This window comes from Panthera tigris, chromosome X, assembly GCF_018350195.1.
Source record: "Panthera tigris isolate Pti1 chromosome X, P.tigris_Pti1_mat1.1, whole genome shotgun sequence".
Taxonomy (NCBI): Eukaryota; Metazoa; Chordata; class Mammalia; order Carnivora; family Felidae; genus Panthera; species Panthera tigris.
In genome coordinates this window covers 87,820,210-87,844,339 of record NC_056677.1, presented here as the reverse complement: position 1 = coordinate 87,844,339, position 24,130 = coordinate 87,820,210, and the positions used below count along the sequence as shown (strand labels likewise).

Sequence of the window (24,130 nt, the reverse complement as noted above, 5' to 3'; positions counted from 1 at the left end):
AGGTTTCCTGATTTCTAGTCCAGGGCTTTTCCCCAAGCCGTCCTTTTCACTGCCTTTCACGACCATAGAATTATGGAAGGGAAGGAGAGCAGGGCAGGCCACTGAAAGATTATGCCTTCTCTAGTCACCGACTAGACTGTGGGGGAGCATTTAGCCCCTCTTTGTACTCAAGTCTGACATAAGCATCCCTTCCCAAGACCTTTGTTTCTGAGAGATGGCTTCAGTACCCTGATATTCCCTATATATACACAGAGCCAAGAATCACTACTGGGAGGGCCAGGGACATTCTAGCTAAAGTCAAAGCTGGCATATTCTGAGAAAGAAGTCATTCTTTCTGAGACAGGGGACTTTGGATGACAACAGAGAAAAAAGAAACCTGGTTCCATGTTCAGAAAAGGCAGATGGTCGCTAGAAGAAGCAAGGGCCCAGTGGAAGTGTAAAAATAGCTGAAGAAGGGGCGCCTGGGTGGCTCAGTGGATTAAGCATCCGACTTTGGCTCGGGTCATGATTTCACGGTGTGTGAGTTCAAGCCCCGTGTCAGGCTCTGTGCTGACAGCTCAGAGCCTGGAACCTGCTTTGGATTCTGCTTTTGGATTCTGCTCCTCCCTCCCTCATGCTCGCTCTCTCTCTCTCTCTCTCTCTCTCTCTCAAAAATAAATAAATGTTAAAAAAAATAGCTTAAGAAAGGCCTATATTGCTTCCAAGCTGAAAGGGTGGAGTGGGGTAGAAGAGTGGGGGATAGGGAAAGAAGATGGAGAATTCCAGGAAAGAGCCCCAGGACAAGGGCTTGAAGAATTCTATATGAGCACATCAGTGAGCAGGGAGGCTTCTGAACAATACTCAACTCCATGACTAAGTAACAAAGATGTTTTGAGAACATATTTCCAGCAGCCCCAAGTACCTCATGAGTGAGGACAGAGACTAGAGCTAAGGGTTTTGTACAGTGAAAAGCCTAAGGGGGCTAGTGGGTTCCAAGGAGAGCCCTTAGTCAGGTTATCTTGGTGGGGATGGGGAGAGAGAGAAAGACAATGAGAAGGAGAGAGGAGGTGTGCAGGGGCTCTCTGGGAAGGGTCCCTGGGAATCCTGGGGTAGGGGTTCCCCATTACTGAACCAAAAACCAAAATTAAAAATGGAACTCATTAAAATAATGGGCTTTGAAGTCAGACAGCCTCACATTAGCCTCTTGGTTCTGCTGCTTCCCAACCACCTGTTTGGTCTTGGGTGACTGGACTAAGTAAGTTTCCTTTTCTGTAAATGAGGATAATACTGACATCTGGCCTCAAAGGGTTTTGCACATGCTTACTAAATTAAATAACAGAAATAAAGCACCTAATACATTTTCTGAATCATGATAGGTAGTCGAATAGTTGTTTCTGTTTTGTTTTGTCTTTACTACAACTACTATCGTGATGACAGTGACCATGATTACTACTATTGTAACCACTATATCTTCTGGGTTTTTCTGCAGAACAAACAAGTGAGCACTGTTCCACCATCTGCTTTATTTTTATTCCATTCCTCTATCTGCTTTCCCTTTCTGGAAATACTGGGTCACTATTTGCTTGTCTCAGAGATTGCCATGTCTCTTTTTCTTACTCTTCTTCTCCTCACACCTTAAGTACCTAGACCTCATTCCCAAATGCAGTTACCTCCATACTACTGAAAAGGGTTTGCCCTGTCTCTGCAGGTAAGATGGCCTCTCTTCCTACCTGGAGCCAACTATCACCTACTCCCTCCATTCAGAGCAGGAAGCTGATGCCAAGAGGGAGGTCAGCTGCTGATTTCTGCTAAAAACGCCAATTACATTTCACATCCTTGGCTGGGAAGAAATTCGGCTGGCCCCAGCTTGTTACTCTCTGTTTTTCTGCTCTGGGTTCCCCCATAATCCACACAATCCCCCAGACTCAGAGCCCCCAAAATATTAGGTTGAGTCTCGAAGAAACAGGTATGTGATCAAGAAAGCTACCTAGCACATTCCCTCATGTATTAGAATATAGTACCGTAATTACATTCCATTTTAGCTTCCTCTGCAGTGCTCCCTGAGGGAGAGGAACCCATCTGTCCTGCACTCTCAGCTCCAAGCAGAGTAGAGCTCTATACTTTGGAGGCTCATTAAAATACTTGTTAATGCATTGATGAGTCTGCACCCTCCCACATTCAATCCCTGTGCTACAGAGCTGGGAATCTACCAGTCAGCCTGCCTGTGGTATTGATGAGGAAGGATGAGAGGCAGCTGTCAAAAATATGAACAGAGTGTGGTATTATGAAAGTATTACTGGAACCAGAGATGGCTCTAGGTTACACTGGTTCATCCAGGGACCCTATCCTGATGGATGCTGCCTTAAGGTGAGAAGTCCCAAGGTTCACATACATGTGAGTATGTGTTCGTGTATGTTTCCAGGTACATAATGCCTGTAAGCCATAATCTCTCTTCACTGCCTCCAGGAAAAAGCAGGTAGGTCTTGTGTGTCCATCATCACACTTGCTCAGACAAAAGGCTACCTTTTTGGAGCTTCTTTTCCCTTACAGGTCTGCCTTTGATGTCCCTCTTAATACGATTCACCTATATACAATCAGTGAGGACATGAGGGGGCACAGAGTGCAATTTACTTTGGGTCTTTGCTTTCTGCCTAGGGCTCAGGGCTCCATTCCTCACTTTGGGAGATACAGTAGCTTCTAGAGAAAATATAAAATAAAGGACAAGGAATCTCAATTTTCTGGGAAATTCCAAAGGGGTGATCATCTTAACACACTGCTACTGTTAATCAAAGAAATCATTAACTACAGTCGTGTAGCTGTTATAGCTCTATAGTTGTTGTGGTGTAGACTAGAGAGAGCTTTCAGATAGATTTGGTCTCTATATTTGATCTCTATAACAACCTCATGAAATAGATAGGACAGGCATTATTGAATTTTATGAATGAGGAAACCAATCTCTAGCGAGGTAAAAGTGAATTATCAAAGTCATATAAGCTAGCAAGTGATGAAGTTACAACCCAAACTAAGCTTTCTAATCCCAAGGCCAGGGCTCCTTCAGATTCCCTGTTTCACTTTAACCATAAAAGTTATCCTGCCCTTTGATCACTCTCTTTGTAGCTATAACTTTTTTTCTTTTTGAGCAAAAAAACCCCGCATTCCTTTTTTTTTTCTTTTTGAGGACTTTTGTGTGCTAAGTTTTCATTTCTTCTCAGCACCTTTTCCTCCCAGGAGGCAACAAAGTAGAGCGGAAAGAGCTCTGGATTTGAAGTCAAGCAGGCCTGAGTCTGAATTCCAGCTTTGACACTTACAGGCTGAGTGAACTCAAACAAGTCAATCAACACCCCTGAGCCCATCTTTCTGATGAGTAAAACAGAAACAACATCACCCTATCTCACAGGTTGCTGGAAGAATCAAACGAGAAAATAGAAATAAAGGTCTTAGCACAGAACCTGGAACATAGTAGTAGTTAAATAATACAAATGCCCTTACCCACTCCTCCACCACCTCCAGTTGCTAGGCTAGTCTGAAATATGCAGTACCTCTTTCCCAGAAAACTGAAAGTCAGGCTTTGATTTATGTGGACACTTACTTGTCTTAGCATAAAATCAGTTGGCTGACATTTCAACTCTTGATGATTTATCAGCTGAAATTTCCATAATTTTTCATTGGTTAATTGAGATAGTCTGGGTACTTATGACTTGTAAGTGTGTATGTGTGCACACACAAATGTGTTTCTAAATCATGTAAAGGCTTGGGGTGCCTGGGTGTCTCAGTCAATTGAGTGTGTGACTTTGGCTCGGGTCATGATCTCACAGTTTGTGAGTTTGAGCCCCATGTCAAACTCTGTGCTGACAGCACGGAGCCTGGAGCCTGCTTCGGATTCTGTGTCTCCCTCTCTCTCTGCCCCTCCCCCACTCACAGTCTGTGCCTCTCTCTCAAAAATAAATAAACATTAAAAATTTTTTTAAAAATAAATCATGGAAAGGCTTAAGTTATTGCTCAAAAGGTATTTATATTCTATAAATCATTCTTGTTAATCTCATCTGGAACCTAAAGAAAGGGCTGTGTTGGCCTCATTTGAATAGTGGGCTGATTTCATTGACCTTGTTCTGAATATGATCATACTGCAGGAACTCAGGTTTATGATCTCTTGGAGTTCAGATCTCACATTGCCAGCACCAGCTTCCAAATGCATTTTCTAAGGAAGGATGCATTGACTAGCAGCCAATTTCCTGTGCACTGTCTTTGGACAGTAGTGTGGTTTAGTTCTCACACCTGGATCTTTCCCTGTCATCACATTTTCCTCACGGAGGAGCTTCAAACAATGTGACTTTAAGGGAAAAGGAGTTGGTAGGCAAAAAATAAGCCAGGCTGTAGAAGATTTCGATGGAGAGAGGGGTAGGAAAAAGTTTAAAATGTTTTCTTTATACATTTTAGCATGGTTTTACTGGTTGCAATTATGTAATTGTTATCATTTTAAACATTTTTATTACGAAATGTTCTAAGCATATTTAAAACTTGACAATATGATGAAATGCCTTGTACCCCCCCCGCCCCCCGCTTTAATAGCTATCAACAGTTTGCTATACTTGTTTGATCTATTTCCCTCCCTTTTGCTGGAATGGTTTTTTTAAATTTTTTAAATGTTTTTTTTTTTATATTTTTGACAGAGAGAGAGAGAATGCGTGAGCAGGGGAGGGGCAGAGAGAGTCGGAAACACAGAATCCGAAGCAGGCTCCAGGCTCCGAGCTGTCAGCACGGAGCCCGATGCGGGGCTCGAACTCATGAATTGAGAGATCATGATATGAGCCGAAATTGGCTGCTTAACCAACTGAGCCACCCAGGCGCCCCTGGAGTGTTTTAAAACAAATCCAAAAGACTGCACCATTTCACCCTAAATATTTCAGATCACATCTCAGAAATAAAAGGATATTTTGTTGCATAATCACAGTGAACAAATAATTCCTTAATAACATTCATCTAATGATCGCTTCATATTCATTTTCTGAATTCTATTTAAAAATGTACTTTTATAGTTGACTTTTTTGACTCAGATTACTTTGTGAAGAGGAATTTAATACTGGGTTTTCAAAGGGCATGTGTATTTCTAATGAATCCTTAAATACTACTGTTATATGGTAGGGGAAAAAAAGAAGATGCTATCAGTACTATGCACTGCCTCCACTCTAATTATTGACCCTTAAAATTATATCTTCAGAAATGGATGTCCTTTATGAAAATTCAGATCTCTGTATAGCAGTTTTCCTTCATTCATGAATTTCAAGAAACTGACAGACATATTAGAGAGAAGAAAAAGTCAATTATTGGACAGAACAAAGACAGTGAGAGTCTTGGGGATTCAGGCATGGGGGCAGCAGGAATTGTAGAGAGAGCTATTTAAGAGCCAACCTGGGGATATTTAATTGCTTAATCAAAATCACTTGATCTCTCTGACCTCTCTCTGTACTGAGGCAACCCAAACCCTAAAGACTCAATGGTTTTATCTGCAGTGGGAATACTAGTCCTACTAGATGACATCTGTCCGTTTTGATGACCCTAAGCCCAAACCAGTGGGAGCTCCTGTTTTTGACTACTGCCTGGCATCCAAGAATTTTTCTTTTAAAGACCAAAAAAAGGCAAATGTAAGTGACTGAACTCAATAGCATTCCAAAACAGCGTGGTAGAGGAAAACTTAGGAAAGCCCCATCTGCTTTCTTGTACATTTCTGGTGGGAGTATAAATTGCTTTGGTGAACAGAGATTGATGACAATATGTATTAATAACTTTAAAAATGTGCGTTTGCTTTAAACTATCAGTTGTACTTCTAGGAAACAAATACTCTTAAAAATAGATGGAGAGGGGCACCTGGGTGGCTCAGTCCATTAAGCCTCCATCTCTTGATTTCAGCTCAGGTAATGATCTCACGGTTTGTGGAATCAAGCCCAGAGTTGGGCTCTGTGCTGACAGCTCAGAGCCTGCTTAAGATTCTCTCTCTCCCTCTGTCTTTGTCCCTCCCCCACTCGCACACCCACAAGCACGCACTCTCTCTCTAAAGAAATAAACATTTAAAAATAGATAAATTGATAAGACAAAAAGATATATGTGAAACTGACAGCTGAAGTAAGGTTTCACTCTAAAAAAATAAGCAAGGATATAGAGGATTTACTTTAATCTATCAGTAAAACAATGTAATAGCTATGTATAGAACTTTGTACTCTATAGAAAATGCACCTTATTCTCTTCTATTCATGGAACATTGACTATTGATCATGTACTTAGCCACAAAGAATAGAATACAGATACATTTGAAAAAGTAGAGATTTTATAGTCTACCTTCCCTTATCATAAACCTGTAAAATAAGAATAACAAAAATATAAACCCCTAAATCCTCAATCACTGAAATTAAGACACACACCCCTAATTTTAGAATCAAAGAGGAAATCAAAACTAAAATTCTTCATTTTATAGAAAAAAAATGGAAAAACACAATTTAAAAACTATAGGATACAGTTAAAGATCTACTCGGGAAAATGTATAAACATTGAAAATAAATGAATTAACTTTTCAACTTAAGAGAAACTTGAAAAGGACAATAAAATAAAATAAAAGGGGGATGCCTGGGTGACTCAGCTGAACATCGACCCTTGATTTTTGGCTAGGGCCGTGATCCTAGGCTCCCGTGACTGCTCCCCACATCAGGTTCCAAGCTGAGCATGGAGCCTGCTTAAGATTCTCTCTCTCTTTCTGCCACCTCCCTCTAAATTAATAAATAAACTAACTAACTAAAAGAGAGAGATAAATCATAACAGAGGATTTCATTTTTAAAAATGGCTTTTTTTGAGGGCCAATTATTAAATGTTTACCAGCACACCATTGTCTATGAGTATATCCCCTTTCCATTGTTAGTATTGTGTTGTTTTGTTTTGCTTTGTAAAAAAAAAAAAAAAAAAAAAGATGTGTAGTTTTTTTTTTTTTTTAATTTTTTTTTTTTTTTAACGTTTATTTTTGAGACAGAGAGAGACAGAGCGTGAACGGGGGAGGGTCACAGGGAGAGGGAGACACAGAATCTGAAACAGGCTCCAGGCTCTGAGCTGTCAGCACAGAGCCCGATGCGGGGCTCGAACCCACGGACCGTGAGATCATGACCCGAGCCGAAGTCGGACGCTTAACCGACCGAGCCACCCAGGCGCCCCAAGATGTGTAGTTTTTTTAAAGACCCCATGTTCCAATGGTTTTGAGGCTAAGTTCCATAAATGTTTCAGAGAACAGATTGTTCCCATGCTGTTTAAGCTACTGAAGACCACAGAGGAAGATAAAAAGTTCCCAAATCCATTTGGTCAATCTAGTATAACCACAATACAAGAAACCTAAAAAAGATACTGGAAATAGTAAGACTACACATTGATTTCACTTCTGAATATACACAGATAAATTCTCAATAAAATAAAAATGAAATCCAAAAGGGCAATGAAAGAATAAAATACTATAAGCAAACAGGGTTTATTCCAGAAATAAAAGAATGATTCAACATTAGAAAATATATCAACATATAGGGTTATATTAATACATTCCAAAAGGTTTTTATTTTTTATTTATTTTATTTATTTTTTAATGTTTATTTTTGAGAGGGGGGGGAAGGGGAAGAGAGAGAGGGGGACACAGGATCTGAAGCAGGCTCCAGGCTCAGAGCCATCAGCACCAAGCTCAATGTGGGGCCCGAACCCACAAACCGTGAGATCATGACCTGAGCCGAAGTTGGACGCTTAATAGATTGAGCCACCCAGGTACCCCTCTAAAAGGTTTTTAAAAAAAACTCAGCAGTCAATCCAGATATAAACTCTAAGTAAATGATAATTTTTAAATACACTAAAAAACAAATAACAAACATCACACAAAGTGGTGAAAATGCTGAAGTGTTTCCCAGATCATGAACAAGGCAAGGATGTCTGGTATTACCACCATTATTCAGCAGTGTTTTTAAATTTTTTTAATGTTTATTTTTGAGAGAGAGAGCATAAGCTGATGAGGGGCTGAGAGAGAGAGAGGGAAACACAGAATCTGAAACAGGCTCCAGGCTCTGAGCTGTTAGCCCAGAGCCCAATGCGGGGCTCGAACCCACAAACCGTGAGATCATGACCTGAGCCAAAGTCAGATGCTTAACTGACTGAGCCACCCAGGTGCCCCATTCAGCAGTATTTTTAATGTTTTAGCTGAGGCAAAAGAAAATGAGAAAATTAAATAAATGGTATAAATATTGGTTTAAAAGAAACAGAGGTACTTCAGATAAACCTAAGAGACTCTAGCTTTTTTTTTAGTTAAGAGACTTAATTTGGTAAGACTATTATATACAAGAAAATATATAAAACCAAGAGCTTTTCTACATATGCTGTTTTAAATCGAAATAGAAAAGCAACCCATTCACAACAGGGACAAGACCATAAAATACCTAAGGATCAATTTAGCAAGAAAGCTACTATACCTATTTGAAGAAAACAATAAAATATTAAAGAGGAGGTCCCAAAAATAAAACTTAAAAAATGCAGAGATAATACTATAACTCTAGGAAAATTTATCATCATTTCTCCCTAAAATTAATATTTAACTCTAATGCAATGATAATCACAATCCAAATTGAGTATATTTTGTAATGGGATAAAATTATTTTAAGGTTCATGTAGAGAGTGACAATAAAATATCCAAGAATAGCAAGAAAATTATGACAAAGAAATAATAGATATTGCCAGATATTAAAAGTTACCATAAATCCACTAGAACAAAAATAGTCAGGTATTGGCATATGAACAGAAAATTAAATCAGTGGAACAGAGTAGTCTGGAATAGGTCCAAGTGCATATGGAAACCCAATATATGCCAATGGTGACAGATCCATTCAATGGGAAAAGGACTCTTGTGAGAATAAATGGTCTTGGCATTGTAGCTATTCATCTGGAAGAAAACAAAACTTCATATCCTAAAATAAGCTGTAAAGCCTCATATCCTAAAATAAATTGCAGGTCTATTAAAGACTTAAGATACAAAAAAAGAAAGTCACTAAAAATATGAAAAGAAAGTTTAAGGAGTGGAGACCTTCCTCCACAATCCAGAAAAAACCAAAAGCCATAAGAAAATAAAGATAAATGGCAAACTGAAACAAAAAAAAAAATACAACACATGTGACAGATAAAATGTTTAGATAACTAATATAACAATACATTAGATAAATAGATGATGGATAGATAGACAATCTCCATCCCTCCTCTTACCTAGCCAACATACTCTCCCTGTGTGTTTTCATTCTCATGGTTTTAGGTGTGACTTATATGCTGATCACATAAGCATAGACTGACTCCCCTTTAAATTCGTAGTGTCCAGCTTCAAGGGGGTTCCCAATGTTTCCTACCGATCCTATATTTCTCTTAACTCTCTCCACATCTACGCAGTGAATTCAAATCTTACAGTCCTCCAAGTTCCAACCTCATCACCTCCTCTCTCACTCATAGGAAAAACATGGCAAATGATTTTACTTCCTTCTTCACAAAGAAAATAGAATTCACCCTACAGAATTCCCTCAAATTCTCACAACAAACCAGTAAACAAACATACCTGTATCCTCAACCAACCATCTTTCCCTCCTGTTACAAGGAAATGAATGATATCTCTCTTCCTCTAGAAAGTTCATCCCTCTACCTGTGCACTGTGTCCCATTCTCTTGGGGTCCTCGCTTGATTCATCTTCCCCTCTCTTTCCTTCATTCAACTTCTCCCTGTCAAATGGCTCCTTCCTGTTGGCAAGTAAAGATATTTATGTCTCTCCTATCATTAAAATGAAAGAGATCATCCATTTAAATCTTCTGTAAATACTACACTCTCTTCCCTCGGGTTCCATGACACAAATTCTTCTGGTTATCCTTCTGATCACTCCAACATTTTTGCCTTAAATGCCAGTATATTTAGAGAGTTCTAACACGTGAACTTTCTCAGGTGATCTCATCCATTTCTAAGGTCCCAATACCACCTATATGGCAGTGCCTTGCTTATCTTTTTTTTTAATTTTTAAAATGCTTGTTGAGATATAATTAACATACCATAAAGTGCATCTGTTTTAAGGGGATGATTCAATGATTATTGGTAAATTATGAAACTGTGTAATCATTACCACAATCCAACTTTAGAATAATTCCATCACCCCAAAAAGATCTTCATTTGCCTTGCTTATCCTTACTTCCATCCCAAACCCCTATCCTGAAATTTAGACCCACATATCTAACTGCTCAGTGACATCTTCATTTGCATAACCACAGGCACCATGAACTCAGTGTTTCCAAAACCGAACACATCTCCTTCCCATATCCTTTTCCTTTAGACCTGATTCTTCTCTGGTGTTCCCTGAATGAATGAATGGCACCACTGGCCCCTCAGAAATCCTGGGCATCATTCTAACTTCTCTTTCTCATCCCCTATATCCAATTAATCATCAAATCCCATACATTTTATTTCCTAACTATAACTATAACTTCCTAACTATAACTCAAATCTATCCCTTTCTATCCTTTATTATTACTTCACTAGTTCTGTCCACCAGAATTTGTTCCTTAAAAATCCACCCATCCACCCATCTAACTATCCATCCACCCAACAAATGTGCATTGAGTGCCTACTGTATACCAGCCACTGTGCTACAATAGTCACCTAACTGGTCCCTGTCTCTTTGGTCTTAAATCTTCTGAGTGTGTTCTTAATTCAGCAGCCAGACAGCAAAATCTCTTTAAAAACACACTATTCCCATACTTAAAAATGGCTTCATGCTGACTTTTAATTGGCTACCCTCTGACCTGGGGATGAATTCCAAACTTCTTAACGTGACTCTTAAGGTCTTTAGGGATCAGGTCCCTCCTTGCCTCTCTAAATCTCGGGTCTCATCACATCCCTTGGATAAGTCACTTAGTTATCTGAATTTCCTCATCTGAAAAAAAAACATGGATAACAACAGTGCCTATCTCAGAGGTAGCTGAGAGGATTAAATGAGATAATGCATGTGAAGTGCATAGCACAATGGCTAGCACATATGAAGTGTCAGTAAATGTCAGCTATCGAGGACAGTGATGACAACGTTAGCTTTCTTCAACCTCCTGCTCCTCTGAACTCTTACAGCACTTCAAGTTGGTCTCACACAATTTGGCACTCAACCATTTTCTTTTGTATTGCTTACTGCTGCTTCATACTGTTAGTTATGCTTTCCACCTAGACCACAATGTCCTTGAAGACAAAGATAGTGACATACATACCTCCTCTAGTTCCTGGAGCACTTCAAACAATGCTAAGCACACAGTGGAGTTTAATAAATACTTTCTGATAAAGGTTCACAAAGGAAAAAGGGACATAGGTTTTACTGACTCTCTATTGTTCAAATGACCATAAATAAAAGGGGATGGGGTGCCTAGGTGGTTCAGTCAGTTAAGCATCTGACTTCGGCTCAGGTCATGATCTCATGACTCATGAGTTTGAGCCCCGTGTCGGGCTCTGTGCTGACAGTTCGGAGCCTGGAGCCTGCTTTGGATTCTGTGTCTCCTTCTCTCTCTGCCCCTCCCCTGCTCATGCTCTGTCTCTCAAAAATTAATAAACATTAAAAAAATTTTAAAAAGGGGGCGCCTGGGTGGCTCAGTGGGTTAAGCATCCAAATTCGGCTCAGGTCATGATTTCACTGCCTGTGGGTTCGAGCCCTGAGTTGGGCTTTATGCTGACAGCTTGGAGCCTGGAGCCTGCTTCAGATTCTGTCTCCATCTCTCTGCCCCTCCCCCACTCATGCTATGTCTCTCTCTCAAATATAAATAAACATTAAAAAAAAACATAAATAATGAACAGCAAAACCCTGGGAATACCATTTGCTTTTGCCTACTGGACTAATGGTGTGTCACTGCATTTGCAGCTGTACGGTAGGTTAGCATTAAGCATGGGACTCGGCAGTGCTCACTGTAGGTCAGTGGTTTTCTTCAGACGGTTTGCTGCCAATAACCTGTTTTTGACAGAAATGGAGTGTGAAAGCATGAAGATGTTTAATTCTACTCCCTGGCATGCAGACAATATATAATTTGCCTACTCATGTGTGAGATCAGATTTTTGTGTTTTACTCCTTCAATGTAAATGTTCTTTCTGCACTACCAATAGAACATAAATTCCATTTCATTCGAAAGCCAATGGAATCCTGAAATAGTTCGGGTTTCTGGGCTGATGACTGGGTGGCAATCAGAACCCCAGAATAGCCCCAGGAGGCCAGAAAATTCAGAGCTCTTCAGATGCTAGAACACCCCCACAAATTTGGCAAGAACTCTGTTGTGTGTGCACTCAAGAGTAAACTGGCACATTGGGATTGTTTTCCCTTTCTTTTTCACATACCCTCTCACCATCTACCATTGGACTCCTTTCCTGCCTTGTCCTCTAACCTTCTCCAATCCTCCTCATGCCCTGTGATTGCCCCTCCATCTGACATGTTTCTAAGAAGACATCTTCGTGCACTCCAGGTGCCTGCTGATTTGTGCAGGAGCACAATTACTCAGATGCAGTGGGGGAGTGGAGGAGCTAAAGGTGCAATTTTGTGCTCTTATACGACATGGACTCCCATTGATAAAATGCAATTTTTTTGTAGCTAATGTTTGATTAGTTTAGAAATTATTCCAAAGCCAGTGATTGGCTTGTGCCTTTGATGTTGCTAAGGAGAAGCCAGAACAGGCCTGGGAAATAGAGGAGAAGACAGGGGAAACCTGCTCTAAACACAAGAGACAACACTTCTGATTGGAAACAGGGCAATCTCCTCCAGTTACATCCCGGTTTCTCCTGTATGGAGAAAATACCACAGGCTCGAAAAGAACCCTCTGAGGGCAAATACAGAGGTCAAAGATGTCCTCACGACCCACTTTAAACACCAGTTCTCTCTCTAGACATACATTCTTCTTTCCACATATACCCTCTTCACAATATCTCCTCTACACACACACACACACACACACACACACACACACACACACACAGACACACACACACGCATACACACACACGAGATGAACACCCAGGCAGCCACCTATGAAACAGACCAATACATAGCATGTGCAAAGGCACGTAAGAGCATGTGTGTGCTCTATGGAAAGCTTATCACCACAAAGAAAGGCATGTGCAAATACCATTCTAGATACACACCATGCCATTCCCACATGGACACACACTTGCACAACACAGATGGACATCTGTCCTCACCCAGACCACAGGCAACAATAATATGCAACTTGCAAAACACAGTACATAAAGCCATCGATTGATGAATCTTGTCAGCTTTGCCCTTCACTTTTTTTTATGTTTACTTATTTTTGAAAGAGAGAAACAGAGTGCAAGCGGGGGAGGGGCAGAGAGAGAGGGAGACACAGAATCCCAAGCAGGCTCCAGGCTCTGAGCTGTCAGCACAGAGCCCAACGCAGGGTTCGAACTCACTTACCGTGAGAATATGACCCAAGACAAAGTCGGACGCTTAACCGACTGAGCCACCCAGGTGTCCCTGCCCTTCACTTTTAATATAGCATGTGGTTAAGAGCAAAGTCTCACTCTGCCACTTATTTGTGACTTTGTACAAATTAGTTACCTGCTCTGTGCCCCCATTTCCCCATCTATAAGATGAGAATAATAATAGTACTTACCCCCTAAAGTTGTGAGGATTAAATGAGCTAACGCACACAAAGCTCTTGGCAGTAATGAGAGTTTCTAGAACTGCCTGAGAAGGGGTAAGCTTGGACTGAGGATACAATATAGGTGAGAGAAGTAGTGGTCATGGGCTGAGGTGTGAAATTCTCTTTCTGTCCTGATGGAGTAAAGAGATTCCCTGGGCATACACGCACTTCTCAGTAATCCCCACCAAAGGACACGGGTCCACCATTAATATTAACAATGTACCCACTCTCCCTGAGGAAATCTAGGTATTTGCAGTCATTGGTACATGGTATTTATTCACAGTCTGTTACTTTTTAAGTTTATTTATTTATTTTGAGAGAGAGAGAGAGAGAGAGAGAGAGAGAGAGCAGGGGAGGGGCCGAGAGAGAGGGAGACACAGAATCCTAAGCAGCTCTGAGCTGTCAGCTCAGAGCCCAACACAGGGCTCGAACTCACAAACCATGAGATCATGACCTGAGCTGAAACCCAGAGTTAGATGCTTAATGGACTGAGCCACCCAGGCGCCCCTGATAATCTGTTTAAATGTGATAACATTAAGTACACTTTTGAGAGTAAATCTTTACTGTCTCTTTTGTAACAATCAAGAGAAATGCATGTGGCATGGATACTACTTCTCCCTGACAACAGCCCTAGAAGGAGCACCCCACAAAGCAGTCTCAGGAAGGAAGTGCAGGTCCCACAGTAAATCGACTGTGTGACTGGGGTTTGGTAACCTGAGCTGCATACTCTCTTTTCACCCCTCACTTGGGTCTCATGGCACAAAAATAATCGAGCAAGTACAAATGCCTTCATAGTGGGCACTACGGCTTCCCTCTGCCAACCCTGGCGATAATCCTCCTTCTGCTCCCTACCCCATGAAGGGCTGTTAGGACGGAGCTGCTCTGGGCTCTCAAAGATAGGTAATCACGAGGCTTGCCATGGAGCTGAGAGCGCCAAGCCTGCAAACAGACTACCTGTTCCTCCAGGGCTGTTTAATGAAGGGAAAAGAAAACATCTAACTTCTCTCATTCTCGGGCTTGTCATTTGTAAAATGTGAATACCACCAAGGGTCTCATGGGGTTGTCACAAACACTAAGTGGGATTAGGAACAAGAATGCCTCTAGCACAGTGCCCAGCACCATGGGATTCGAATAGGATTCTTTCACACTCCCCATCCCTGCTCACCATATCACACTGCTGGACTTCTCTAGACAGGCAGGGGCAGAAAGGGCATTACAATGGCTGTGTGTGTGTCTGTTAGAGTGCTGGTGGTTGTTTTAGTTTTCCGGGGGCTTTCTTTCGGTCTTTGGTTTGGTTTGGGTTTTTAGGTTGGATTGAAGCAAGAAAGATTGGAGTAGGCTTAATAGGACTTTAGCTTGAATTACTAGATTCCACCAACTTTCCAAGTTGGAAATGGGGAACCTGGGTGGGTTGTGCAAATTGCAGAGCAAGGAGGGGGTCCAAAATTAGGCGGGTGTTCTGGTCATTTGGTGAGTAACCTGGAATTTGGACACTGAGGAACGGGAACTGGAGGAGGAAGGCAGCAGATGGGAAAACAGGGCTATAATATGAGCTTCATTGTGCCAAAGAAAGTGCAGACATAGAACGAGAGAGAGTGCCGGGTGCCAATCCAAACTGTTTTGACTATGAAAACATGACTACCAGAAAACTTGTATGTGCTACAGATGTGGGGGAGGAGGAGAGGAAAACCAATATTAACCCTAACTCATTTCATCCTTTACAACCCTGCCATATGTCCATACCCTTCGAATGTTTCAAATGCAGTAATTCATGCCTTCCAATTTCTTATTTCACTGGAATATAGCAAGAATTGCCAAAAAGTATGTTTGAGAAAGAACCGAGCATGTTAGATGACTGAAAAATGATAAAGCATTTGCTTTCCTAGTATCAAAATGGGCTCTGCCCACGCTTCAGATTCCACAGTTAATTTATGTTTTTCATCTATATTAAATGTCAATTGCTATATACTTAATAGGATTGAATGTAATACTTTGAATTAATCATTTCAATGGTGTAAATGAAAAGACCAATTACGTCACTATGCACCTCTTTCCCATTGTTCATGAAAACCATTTTCTCCACCTATAATTCCACATTGGTTTCAAAATAGCTATTTTATTCTCACCAGGTGCTAGCAGCCCAAATCTTCCTCAGGAGCTATTAAGTCTACTCCCCTTGTTCTTTCGTCTCTCACAAAAATACAGAACATTTTGACTAATACACATTCAAACAATCCCAAAGAACTCTCTCTTTTTAAAACCACTAGAAATGAAAGTATGTGTCCCTCCCTAAAACTTTTTTTTTTTTTTTTGCCTTTGCTTAGAGGCAGTAATCAAGAGGAATTTGGGCAGGATAACAGGCAAGTTTATGGAGGTATCAACTTAAAGACTCCCTTAGATATTCTTGCAGAAGGGCAGTGAACTTTTTCCCCACGAGAGAAAATTTAATTCAGGAACTGAAAACCAGCAGCTTATTGAGCACAAGAACCCTTTTTAGTGTACCACCTTCGCAGAGTTGTTGACGGGTTATTGAATGGGGTCATATGGCTGAGATTCCCAACATTTTCAGTGCCGTAACGAAAGTTCTAGTTCACGTGTTACATTTGAAATTGATTGTAAACGTTTGGGAACCACTTTCCTCCTCGCCCTTGGAAATAAAGATAAATACCTCTAGAAGTCCTGAGGTCAGGGATAGGCATCTCTGACAAAGGTGTGGTGCCCAGAAATATTACTAAGTACTACTACTACTAACAATTGCTTCCACTATTACTCCTACTCCTATCACTACAACAACAACCATTGGGCCTTGACTCATTGGGCCACTCATTGGGCCTTGACTATCCCAGGTGCAGTAGCAAGTGCTTTGTGTATACTACCTTTCCCTTCAAGGTATGATTAGTCTGAGCTTTACAGATGATGAAACCGAGGCTTAGAGCTGTTCTGTGTCCAAGGTTACAAAAGCTAGCATGATTCCTGTCTTCCCAGCTCCAAACCTACCAGAGCACACTGCATCCCAGAGCCTGCGCACCATTTCTAGGAGGATGAAATTGTAGACACGGAGGCTTTGGAGCTGGCAAGCGGGCCCTGGGTTGGAAAGGTGGCTGGAAGCCATGTGAGGAAGGGAACGAATGGACCTACTGACTCCTATTACTAGCCACCCAGTAACAGAATAAAAACAGCTAGAGTTTCTTTGTGTGTGTTTGTGAGTTTGATCGTTCTGCACTTCAAAAGGTGAATAACTACCACTCTATTTCTCCATTCACCTTCACCATCAAATGTCTTAGCAGTCTGCATTTCCTTACATCTTAACTTTCTCCTTGACCTCTCTGAATCTGTCTTCCATCTTCACCTTTCCACTGAACCTTCGCTCTCAAAGGTCACTAATGAGATCTTCCTGTATGATGGGGCTACTCCAGTGGACTCTATCAAACCTTCCACACCTTGAAGGCCTCTGGTCCTTTGCGATTTTGATCCTCTGCTTTGCCAGTGTTTCTCCTCCCTCCCGTTTTTTGCTTCTCTTTTCCTCTCCCCCAGCACTCATGTCCCTCTGTCATACCCCTTACTCACTCCAAATCATCCTCACAATGGGACAGGAACCACTGGTGATGGACAAGAGACATCCAAAGGGTGTGTACCTTGGCTTTGACATAGGAAGCATGATGGGGTGGTTAGGAGCACAGGCTCTGGGGCTGAAGTACCTGGCCTCTGTTACCGACTAGCAGCACAACCTTGGTAAATCACTTCAATCCCCCCACACCTCAATGTTTTATCCGTAAAGCAGGAGGAATAATAGTGTTTACCTCATTGAGTTGTAAGGATGAAATGAGTTAACAGGGGCACCTGGGTGGCTCAGTTGGTTAGGCATCTGACTGCAGTTCAGGTCATGATCTCACGGCTCCTGAGTTCAAGCCCCAAGTCAGGCTCTGTGCTGACAGCTCAGCGCCTGGAGCCTGCCTGGGATTTGGTCTCCCTCTCTCTCTGCCCCTCCACTGTTCTCTTTCTCTCTCTCTCTCTCTCTCTCAAAAATAAACAAACATTAAAAAATGTTTTTAAAGTATGGAATGAGTTAACATATATAAAATACTCAGAATTTAGGAAATCTTCATTAAGTGTTCACTTATTATAGTCTTTATGAAGGCATATTGTAAAATGTTGATCATTTCCACAAATGAATTGTTTACTGCTGATATTTAAATTTTTAAAGGCATACCATCCCTCTGTAATCTCATAAAAAGGTCTGTGCTCTTTCCATTTATTTTGGGAAAATGAGTCTGTTGTTGTATTCTGAGTGACAATCGGGCTGATCTGTCCTGGGTCTTCTCGTTCTACACATTCTGCATGGCTTTATGTGCCACTTCGGTGCTCACGAGTCCTAGGTCTTTATCACTTTCCCAGACCTCTCTCCTGACCTCCAGATCCAGCAAGCCAGCTGCCCACTTACTTACCTGCCTGTCTGACCCACAGCGCAATAAACCTCTCATGTATAAAAAGAACTCCATCTCGGGGTGCCTGGCTGGCTCAGTTGGTAGAGTGTGAGACTCTTCATTTTGGCGTTGTGAGTTTGAGCCCCACGTTGGGTATGGAGATTACTTTAAAATAAAACCTTAAAAAAATTAAAAGAGGGGCACCTGGGTGGCTCAGGTTAAGCGTCCAACTTCAGCTCAGGTCATGATCTCAAGGTCTGTGAGTTCGAGCCCCATGTTGGGCTCCGTGCTGACAGCTCAGAGCCTGGAACCTGCTTTGGATTCTATGTGTTCCTCTCTTCTCTGCCCTCCCCTACTCATAGTCTGTCTCTCTGTGTCTCTCAAAAATAAATAAATGTTAAAAAAAATTTTAAAGAAAAAGAAAATTAACTCCATCTGTACTCCATAACTTAGTTAAAAGGCGACACACCCATTCAGTGACCCAAGCCAGAAACGTGGGGATCATCCTACTATTTTCTCACCCCTTCACCCATTGCATCTAACTGATCACCAAGTAATATTGATTCTACTTCCCACAAATGTTTTGAATGTATCCCCTCCTCCCTAACCCTACTACCACTGCCTTAGGTTGGGTCTTTGTCTCTCCCTGTATCAGTAAAAGCCACCTAACTGGTTGGTCTCTTTGCCTTCACTTTTGACCCTTGACCCTTGCTCTATCCACCATACTACAGTCAGAGAAATCCTGAAGTGCTGGCCTTATCCAGTTATTCATCTGCTTTAAATCCTTACATGGCTCCCCAGAGTCTTCAGGATAAAGTCCAAATACCTATGCATGGCCTACAAGGTCCTTCATTATCTAGGCCCTAGCTACTTCTCCACACTCATCTCTTGTGATGGTTCTCACATCACACATTCTGGCTGAAGCAAACTTGTAATGGTGCCCTGCACATCTCTGTGCTCTTTACCCTTCTGTGTTCTTGCCCGTGGTCCCCTTCACTACCTCACCTCATTTTTGTTGGGAAAATTCTCCTCCTATTTCAAGAGAACTCCATTTTTATTTCACCCTATTTTCTTTCCTAAGTCCCTCGGGCAGACTTAGGTGTTTCTTTCTCTAGGCTAGCTTGTCATCTTGCACTTTGCTTTCATTACAATAATTATCACTTGACACTATATTTGACAATTGACCTGCCAGGTCAGTTCCCTGAGTTGAGGGCAGGGACCATTTCCTATTTATCTCTATCTACCCAGCATACACTCAGAGCGTAGCAGACCATTTTGCCCATATGAAACACTGTCTCAGCAGAGGGAGTACTTTATTTTCCCTCCTTAAATCTTCGGCTAAAATGCATTTTCTCTATGAAATTTCCCCTGATTACACTTAGTTCACTCTACTCACTGCTTAATTTTGTCATGGCCTTGGGGCTTGGAGAAGAGTCTTCCAACAACAGATTTGTGCTTTAATGATTTAGATTTGATTCTCTCTTCTAGCTCGACCACTCTAAAACACTAAAGGACCATCTACTGAAATCCATAGAAGTGGGGTTCTTAAAAATCAATTCCTGGGGGAAAAAAAAACACCTGTTTTTATGCTTGGAAAAGCAGTCAGGCATTTATTCTTGCCCTTCCCAAACCAAATGTCCTTCCAGTGCACAGTACAAACAGTAAGCCACCCAAGTAACCAAGCCACCCAAGCCACCCACAGTAAGTCTTCTGAAAGGTACTGAAGCTAAGAGCTGGGGGCAAGACAGAAAGCTGAAATTCCCCTCAACTAAGGAAAGTCCCCCAGCTCCTTGAAAAGGCTTGGGAAGGGCCAGAAAGAAATCAATCTGCCCATGGAGCTCCTGGGATGGACTAACCCGTTGTGCTGCAGCAGTTCCAGAGGGAAGGAAAACAGGGCGCACACAAAATCTCCAGGAAAGTGCTTTCATATGCTCAGTGCCCAGAAGTTACCGACAAGACTAAATAAGTAAAAGTGGAAAGCCTACATTGCATTCATTTGTACTCCCCATACACATGTCGCTTGCTTGAGAGACACAGTGTTTTCCCTAGCTGGACTCCAAAGTTCCTGAAGGCCATCAACAGCATATGTTTCTTTTATAGTTCCCAAATTGCCCACCACACTGAGTACACAGTATCTGCTGCAGAAACACTTTGTTGTTGACTGATTGATTACTAAGTATTTAACTATTTTTCTTCCCCTCGATGTTTTCAGGAATGCTTGTTATTCACAAAACGGTGCAGTCTTGGAAGCCAAGAGGAAATATTCATCTGTTGGTATACATTTTCCCTTGGCTATGCATTAAACAGAGATTTCCTTTGGCAATGTCAACAAAGGATGCTTGATGAGACAGGACAAAGAACTATATATAGAGATCAAGTGGCCAGAGGAACAAAGTCGAAGCATGCCCTCCCTTAACCAGATTAAAGGAGTCTTCTTTCTGCTTCTACTCCTTCCGGGGCTCTCCAGTCCCAACCAAAATAAAAAATATTTTCCAACTGCCTATCCCCTGAATTCTGAAGGCTGGGCTGTGACGGGAACAAGCTGAATTGCTGAAGAATTCAGCGAACAAATCTGCGGTGATCCTAATCTCTGTTTCTGTAATAATAGGAAGAGTGCAGCTTTGTTTACTTTTGAGGAGAATAGTGAACAAGGAGAGAGAACTGAGAGAGAGAGGCAGTATTTATGGCCCCTTTATGAAAAGTCAGTCTGTGACAAAAATATTTGCAGACAATAAGGAAGAGGAACAGGTTTGGCAGGAAAATAGCCTCTTCCAGTTTTCTCAGAAGTGCCTTAGCTGGTATCGTCCATCCCCACCCTAAGTGAAAGGTCTGCTTTGCTCTGTGAATATAGTCATTCCCTATAGATAAATCTATATTAGATAAGATGCAAAAAACTCAAATCACCCTTTAGTGTCCAGTTCTCATGGCAGACGGTATCCTACTATTTATTTCATTTTGGAAACTATTTACAAGCATTTATGGAGTCTCAAGTCCCTTCTTTAACTGCATTTCTAATCCCAGGCCTTGTTCCAAAGCCTCCTGGACACACAGGCTCTGTGCTGAATGAGTATAATGAGTACCCTGGATTCACCCTATTATTAGGAGCAAGTTTAGGGCACATCCCTAACCTTTCAGAAGGGATGATGTCAGAGCCCAGCCGCGCTCTTCCATAAACCATCCTGAATGGTTCCTGTCAAAGACAGAATCCTAAAACTGGAGAGCCAATGGAGTCAAGTCCCGACATACACTCTCACCCTCGACATACAATGCAGTATGTCATGGTTCTTTGCCAACTGTCAGTTGACCTTTTATTCCATTATCTATATTTCCTGCACATGTATATCTGTATCAGGGTGGATGTGTGCAGCGTGTAAGCCTTCCGAGGGCAGACACTGTGCCTGTGCTCTTTTCTTTGTACCCAGCACAATGCTGTGCATAAATACATATTAGTAAAAGGTGACCTTTCGTGTGCCAGAACAGACAGAGGCCTATACAATGGATTTAACAAGCATCCCTAAGGGAGCTTCTTAATCACCTCCTCTGCTGTTTCATCATGGGGCTGCTCTTCCCTCCCATTTGGCAGCTCTCGTGTCATCTCCTGAAGGCTCAAACAAGGCACTGTTAAAACATCACTTTTACCTAGGGGGGCCAGAATGAGTAGTTCTCTATTAACACAATGATGCATTGTTTTATGAGACTAGCTCCTTGCTACTTGAAAAGAGTGGGGCCCTGCATACAGAGGTTTGATGGATGAAGTGGGCTGGGAAAGGCCACAACAGGACTATGTTTGGGTGAGGCTGGTCAGAGTGATACAATTCCCAGGGGTGGGATGATAAGATGTTAGAGAGGTATTAGGATGAATAAGCAATGAGAATAAACTGCTTACCTGCCTAATTTGACTACAACTCAGACACTATACTTAATAGTCTTTTTGATGAGAATGAGGAAGGTGATAATTATAATTTCTAACCACATTTTATTCACTATTAGCCATTACCCTGCCCTCAATCATTGAAAATTCTAAGCCAAGGGATTCCTTATCTTGTCTCCTGCTTACAATGATTCCTTGTCTCTCCACCAGTGTGGGTTTCTCATACTGTAATCTAGCAGCATAATCAGGAGCTTTGATTGAGTGGAACACAGAGGGATTCTGACTAGCTGAAAAGCACTCTGAAATGCCTTCTGTTTTGTTTCTCCCCACTTGTAAAGGATGAAATCAAAGAGCAAAAGAAGAGTATAAAGAAAGTAACCATTCACAGAATCATGACCTGTGAAGTCTGGAAGACACATCAAAGGTCATGTAGTCAGTTCAAGCTCTTATTTTGCAGGTAAGAACACTGAAGCTGAGAAGCTAAATGATTTACTCAAATTCATACTATCAGTTAACGGCAGAGTCAAGTCTAGAAGCCAGCTTTGCAACTTACGTTCGATTCTTTCTTTCCATTCCTTGGGCTTCTCCCTAAATTTCCCACAATATTCCACAATCTCGCACCTGGTATCCTATGTACCCTCCACATAGCACCACTCTCTTCCACAAATGGGAGTGCCCAGCAGGGATTAAATTGCCATGGTATGCTCATCATCCAAGTACACCCCACTTTAAGAAATGCAGTCCTTTAGGGGTGCCTGGGTGGCTCAGTTGGTTAAGTGTCCGACTTCAGCTTGGGTCATGATCTCACAGTTTGTGAGTTTGAGTCCCACATCAGGCTCTGTGCTGACAGCTCAGAGCCTGCAATCTGCTTCGGATTCTGTGTCTCCCTCTCTCTCTGCCCCTCCCCTGCTCATGCTCTGTCTCTCAAAAATAAACGTTAAAAAACTGTTTTTAATTTTTTTTGTATTTTTATTTATTTTTTGAGAGAGAGATAGAGAGCAAGCAGGGAAGAGGAAAAGAAAGAGGGAGACAGAAACCCAAGCAGGCTCCACGCTGTCAGTGCAGAGCCTGACATGGGGCTGGAACCCATGAACTGTGAGATCATGACCTGAGCCAAAGTCAAGAGTCAGAGGCTCAACCGACTGAGCCACCCAGGTGCCCCAATATTAAAAAAAGTTTTTTTAAGAAATGCAATACTTTAAGAAATCCAAACAATCAAGAGTGGTTACTCATATAAGATTCTTCTTGCAACAAGAGTCTCATACTCTCTTAAATATAAATCCCTAGGTGGGATTTAACTTAAACCATTACATTTATCTGTCACATGAGTAAGATTAGAACTAGACTATCAGGTTGTAAATAGAATTAGAAATATTTTTATCTTGTCACTGCCCAGAAGGGGTCCTATAACATTTTACCCAACCCTGTTTAGACTTTAAGCCCTACCATTGCCTCTTTAACAAAATCAACACAAAACCAAATGCTACAGCTGAAGTTCCATGCTCTTGAGAAAGAGGGAGAAATAACATCTTTCTTTTATTACATCCACTTATGAAAAGACTCCTCTTGTAAGCTCTGCTCTATTGATGTAGGTATCACGTAGGTAACAAGTTTTGAAAACCTTATACTTGTATGACACTTTATAATTCACAGAAAACTTGAACATAGATCTTATTTGTTGATGACAAGAGTAAGTGGCAAGGCGATGAGTGAGGACCAAATGAGGTGTGTGGGGACAAAGGGAGGAGAGGCTAGGAAGAGGAGGAGCAGTCTTGATAATACTGTCGCAGACACGATATTGCACAGAACAAACCTCACCCTATACTGAGGACCCAGGATTCCCAGATCCCCTGTGACACCCCAGAGATCTCTTTAGGGGGCTAAGATGTCCAGAATTGATGAAAGAAGAAACACACCTCATGTTGGATTCTCCTATTGCCTGCCGCTTGATAAGAAGTTCTGTCTCCCCAATCCATCACCACCAAGTATCTATTTTTGTGTAAATAATATCTATCTGCCCCTTTTCTTGGAAGAAGCATCCTAAAAGAATGAGACTTCCCCAGAACTGCCATTCAGTCTTTCACTCCAAATGGCTGAGCTACACTCTGACAGAACTCAAGTGCCCCCCAACTGACCACCTGATC

General features: G+C 41.6%; 1 protein-coding gene across 2 annotated transcripts in view; it reads right to left on the bottom strand.

The window, feature by feature from the left end:
- The window catches only part of MID2 (midline 2), a 97,845-nt gene that overhangs the window by 45,460 nt on the left and 28,255 nt on the right, over positions 1–24,130 (bottom strand). The window lies entirely within an intron of this gene.